Below are 6,141 nucleotides of genomic sequence, written 5' to 3' on the forward strand. Positions count from 1 at the left end.
TGGTTCGGTTCGGTTCCCACCTGCGGCAAGTTGTTTTTTCATCCACTTTAATTTCCATTAATTTATCGTTTCTTTATTTAATTTTATTACGCACAAGTAATTTCCCCTATGTTGTCCTTGATGTCAGTGTTTGTTGGCTTCTTATGATATGACTAATAAAAATCGGGCCCCTCGGTTAACCCCCATTCTTCTTGTTTATTACATAACGAGGGTCTCGAATCCGGCAACAGTGATGCCTTCAGGTAGCATATGTGGGTTTATTGACCAGTTGCCTTCACCGAAAAAGATCACGTTCTCGTGACGCCTGCGGCAAGAAGGACGTTCCACGTCCGCCGCCAAGGTCTGTGAGTGGTGGCGCTGGCTAACACTCCCAGCGTTCTATACTAGGACACATAAATACCCAAGAAAGTGGATGGGGAAACAGCGCCGCGGTAGCTCAATTGGTAGAGCGTCGCATGTGAAATGCGAAGGTTGTGGGTTCGGTTCCCACCTGCGGCAAGTTGTTTTTTCATCCACTTTAATTTCCATAAATTTATCGTTTCTTCATTTCATTGTATTAAGCACAAGTAATTTTCCCTATGTTGTCCTTGGTGTCAGTTTCTGTTGGCTTCTTATGATATGACTAATAAAAATAGGGCCCCTCGGTTAACGCCCTTTCTTCTCGTCTATACAGACACATATATATATATATATATATATATATATATATATATATATATATATATATATATATATATATATATATATATATATATATATACATTGTAGTGGATAATATGCATGTGGCACAGTGCGGACTGCCACCGCTGCGGCGCGAGACCCGAGCTAGGGCTGTTGATGCGAAGCGCTAGGACTCTTAATATAGAGCTACCTGCAATACCTCGAACGAGCTCCAATAAACCCCATTTTATTTGGTGGAGCTGCGAGGTAACCTTGAAAACTGGAACTCCGAAGCCGCACGCTACCGACTGCTGCGACCATGCCTGACGAAACCACCCAGGAAGATCCACCACAGCCTCCGACGGTCATCGTTTCCGGTGCATTGCGCCAGCGTGATCCTGCCATCTTTAGCGGCACCGATGATCATGAGGTGGAGGATTGGTTGTCATCTTACGAACGGGTGAGCCAGCATAACAAGTGGGACGATGTCACCAAGTTGCACAACGTGCTGTTTTACTTAACCGGCGTCGCGAACCTCTGGTTCCGAAACTACGAACACGATTTCACAACATGGAGCAGATTGAAGACAAGTTTCACAGAAGTGTTCGGGCGCCCCACTGTGCGCAAGCTTCACGTAGAACAACGCTTACAGGGGCGCGCGCAACACCACGGTGAAACGTGCACAAGTTACATCGAAGATGTCATTGACCTGTGTAAGCGCGTGAATCCGTCAATGGCAGAACAGGACAAGATAAAACACATTATGAAAGGCATTGATGAGGACGCATTTCAAATGTTGTTAGCGAAGGATCCGCGTACCGTGGCCGAATTTATCAATTTGTGCCAAAGTTTTGACGAGCTACGGGAACAACGCATCTTAGCTCGGCGCCCACCGCCTACGGAAGATTCGTTAGCAGCATTGGTTATTGGCGACAACCACACAACTTCGCTGGCGCAAATAAAAGAATTTGTGTGCGAGGAGGTCGTGCGACAGCTCTCGATTTTGCCGACCGCGGAGAAGCCTTCTCAATATTTAGCTCCAGCGATCAGACAGGTAATTCAAGAGCAAGTGACCGAAGCTCTTCCACCTCCGTGTCAGCCGGCTCCCGTGGCCGCGCCTCTGACGTATGCTGAAGCCGCTGCACGGGCGCCTCGTCTGCAGGGATTTTCTCCTCCGCCTTCAGCGCCTCTCCAGCCGGTGTTCTCTCATCCGCCTTCACCTCACCAGCCGGTGGCTCCCTTTTTCAGCGCACAGCAGAAAGGTACAAATCCTTGGCGCACTGCTGACAGTCGCCCAATATGCTATGCCTGCGGTACACCGGGACATGTAGCGCGCTTCTGCCGCTGGCGCTTGCCGGCCTTCGTGGGCACCGCGCGACCACCCAGCTCCGGCTTCCGACCATTCCGTATGCCTCAGTGACCACCACCGGAAGTCTACGCTGCTGATGACATACCACTGCGTCATCGTCGGAACTGCGTCATCGTCGGAACTGCGTCATCGTCGGAACATCAAAGTCCTCGTTTTCCTCCCACTAACGTAATTGAAGTGTCCGTTGATGGCATCAAATGTCTTGCGTTCGTCTATACAAGTGCTGGTGTATCCGTGATTAGTGAGAAACTGTGCCGTGAATTACGGAAAGTGACCATAATGCCTTCGGTACTATTGCTTAGAAAAGCCAGTGCACAACAAGTTCAGACAGTCACTATGTGCACTGCCAGGGTGCTGATTCGAGACATTTTGTATTCGATTGATTTCTTTGTGTTAACTTGTTGCTCCAACGATGTGATTCTCGGTTGGGATTTTCGGTCGCGCCATCACGCCGTCATTGACTGTGCACGTGCTGAGGTTCAGTTCTCCGTTCTGTGCGATTTGCCATCTCACGACTTTCAAGTTCATGATGTTACTAGGATCTGTGTAGCTTCAGATACTGACTTTCCCCCTCACAACGCATTATTTGTCCCTCTTTCATGTGCGTCGCTTGCCGAAGCGACGGTCATGTTTTCACTCGCTGCCGTCTTCATTCGCCGCCAGCCTATATTGTTGCCTTTCGGCCTCCCCACGGTTCACCATGGGGCTGCTGAAATACTGATTTCTAACCCAAATTCGTACACTTTGGCTTTGCACTGTGGCGAGACTATTGGTACCATCCAGACTGGACGCTGACGTTATTGTGCATTTCCCTGTTCCCGACGACGTGGATACTGCCAACGTAACAGCACAGGCACCCTATGTGCCATCTAACCAAGTATCACCGGATGTTTTTTGTCGCTCTATTGCCGATGACCTCGAGCCGACACAACGTGAGCGGCTTATTATTCTTTTAAATGATTTTCACACCTCTTTTGACTGCAACGAAGCATCATTAGGCTACACAAGTACCGTCTCTCACCACACTGATACGGGACATCACGCACCATTACGCCAGCGTCCGTACCGCGTGTCATCCACCGAGCGTCGTGTCATCGCCGAGCAAGTTGAAGACATGCTTGAACGTGGTGTTATCAAGCCATCCTGCAGCCCTTGGTCGTCTCCTGTAGTACTCATTAAGAAAAAAAGATGGCTCGATTCCTTTCTGTGTGGACTATCCTCGCCTCAACAAGATTACACGAAAAGATGTCTATCCTTTACCGCGCATAGATGACGCCCTGGATTGTCTTCATGGTGCCGAGTTATTTTCTTCTTTGGACTTGTGATCAAGCTATTGGCAAGTGCCAGTGGATGAATCCGACCGCTCGAAGACAGCTTTCATTACGCCTGATGGCCTGTATGAGTTTACAGTAATGCCATTCGGCCTCTGCAATGCACCCGCGACATTCGAAAGGATGATGGACAATATTCTACGAGCCCTCAAATGGAAGACGTGCTTGTGTTATTTAGACGACGTGGTAGTTTTCTCCCCTGATTTCACCACTCACCTCTCTCGTCTACGTGAAGTCCTTACTTGCCTTACCACCGCCGGCCTTCAACTTAACTTTAACAAGTGCCGCTTCGGAGCCCGCCAGCTGACCATACTTGGCCATGTCGTCTCCACAGACGGCGTCCTTCCCGACCCTGACAAACCTCGTGCTGTCGCAGAATTTCCGCGGCCGACTACATTGAAAGAGCTCCGAAGTTTCGTCGGTGTTTGCTCTTATTTTCGAAGCTTTGTGCGCAATTTTGCCTGCATCATCGCTCCCCTGACGAAGCTCCTGGCTGGCCCTGGTGACCTTCACGACTGGACTCCGGCATGTGACCAAGCCTTCACCACTTTGCGTCGTCGGCTTACCCCACCGCCTGTTCTACGCCACTACGACCCGAGTGCACCGACTGAAGTTCATACCGATGCCAGTGGCGTTGGTCTTGGAGCCGTCCTTGCATAACGGAAGCCTGGCTTTCCAGAATATGTGGTTGCATATGCGAGTCGTGCTTTCACAAAGGCAGAATCCAATATTCTATCACGGAAAGAGAATGTTTGGCTATAGTTAGGGCCTTAAACAAATTTCGCCCTTACTTGTATGGCCGTCCGTTCGACGTTGTGACAGACCACCACGCGCTCTACTGGCTTGCGTCACTCAAAGACCCGTCGGGGCGTCTTGGACGTTGGGCTCTTCGGCTCCAAGAATTTGACATTCGCGTCATTCATCTATCCGGGCGCCAACATTCTGATGCAGATGCGCTCTCCCGTTCACCCATGCGATCCAACGAAACGCCACCTTCATCCAAAGAGTGCCCGGTTGCTACGCTTGCTGTTACTGACATGCCGTCTGAACAAAGGAAAGATCCGTGGATTGTGTCTCTCATTGAAATTCTTGGCAGTTCTTCAACGTCTACATGCCCTCGAGCCCTTCGTTGCCAAGCCACCCACTTCGTGCTACGGGACGCCATCTTGTACCGCCGAAAATATCAGCCAGACGGTCGCAAATGGCTGCTAGTCATCCCTCGTCATTTGCGTTCCGACGTATGCACGTATTTCCATGCAGACCCGCAACAAGCTCATGCTGGCGTCTTGAAAACCTACGAGCCGCTCCGCCAGCGGTACTACTGGCGCGGCAAGTATTCTTATGTCCGCAAATACATTCGGTCATGTGCAGCCTGTCAGCGACGGAAGACATCTTCTCATACGACAGCCCTCTGCAATCTTTACCGTGTCCTGCACTTCCTTTTTATCGGGTTGGCATTGACCTTTATGGGCCTCTTCCATGCAGTGATAACGGAAATTGTTGGATAATAGTCGCAGTAGACCACCTCACAAGATATGCTGAAACTGCTGCACTTGCGTCGGCTGCTGCTCGAAACGTCGCCGCATTTATCATACGGCATTTCGTCTTACGGCACGGCGGACCGCGAGAACTGCTCAGTGACCGAGGCCATGTCTTCTTGTCCGAAGTTATTAATGAGCTACTCGCCGCGTGCCACACTACTCACCGCACCACTACGGCGTATCACCCACAGACTAACGGTCTAACGGAACGATTCAACTGCACTCTTGGGGACATGCTCACCATGTATGTTGCGTCGGATCATTCCAATTGGGATGATGTCCTCCCTTTTGTGACGTACGCATACAATACCGCCGTTCAGGCTACCACAGGCTTCTCACCATTTTTCCTCCTTTATGGACGTGAACCATCCGCTACCCTCGAAACCGTACTACCATATCACCCGGATGCCTCTGAATTCACCCCTCTTTCCGAAGTTGCTCGCCATGCTGAAGAGTGGCACCAACTGGCTCGCTCGTTCACGTCGGATACCCAAGGAATCCACAAAGATCGCCACGACAACGATCAGCCCACACAGTCCTTCGCCGTGGACTCTCACGTCTGGCTTCGGCTGCCCTTTCAAGCTCCAGGCCTTAGCCCAAAGCTTGCTCCGAAATATCAGGGTCCGTACCGGATCGTCGCGTGTACTTCGCCTGCGAATTATGTGGTCGAACCGGTGACGCCATCTTCGGACAAACGCCGCCGTGGCCGCGAGACCGTTCACGTCAGCCGCCTGAAGCCTTACCAGGACCCCCTTATCGTATCATCACCTTGGCAGCAAATGGCAGCAGTGGCGTGAACAGCACTGGATCATCCGCATGGACTGACAGCAATATCTTTTTGCTGCAGCTTCGATAATCAGTTCATTCTGATCATCCGTCTTCTATCTACGTCCTGGGCCTACCTGCCACGTGCGGTCAAGTTTAGCCCTTCGGCCGCTACCCCGAGCAAAGCGCTGACCACAAGACGACACGTGCGGACTGTTCCTAGCTGCTCGTTTGCTGAAACATTTTGACGTCATCAGCGAAAAGGCTACAAGTACCGGGACCTGTTGGACACCGACAAAATGGCAGCAGTGGCGTGAACAGCACTGGATCATCTGCATGGACTGACAGCAATATCTTTTTGCTGCAGGTTGGTGACATCTGTTTACTCATTTTGTAACTTCGTCACTACACTTGAAATTGTGCGACGCCACTGCTGCCACACGATAGCATACCAGTGTTTGTTGTAACTTACTGT

General features: G+C 50.6%; 1 non-coding gene across 1 annotated transcript; it reads left to right on the forward strand.

The window, feature by feature from the left end:
* The first annotated feature begins 425 nt into the window (after nucleotides 1–425).
* TRNAS-UGA (transfer RNA serine (anticodon UGA)) lies at nucleotides 426–498 on the forward strand. Its single transcript has one exon. It is a non-coding gene; the product is annotated as a tRNA-Ser (tRNA).
* Nucleotides 499–6,141: the final 5,643 nt, after the last annotated feature.

The sequence above is a fragment of the Dermacentor variabilis genome, chromosome 3 (genome assembly GCF_050947875.1).
Source record: "Dermacentor variabilis isolate Ectoservices chromosome 3, ASM5094787v1, whole genome shotgun sequence".
Lineage (NCBI taxonomy): Eukaryota > Metazoa > Arthropoda > Arachnida > Ixodida > Ixodidae > Dermacentor > Dermacentor variabilis.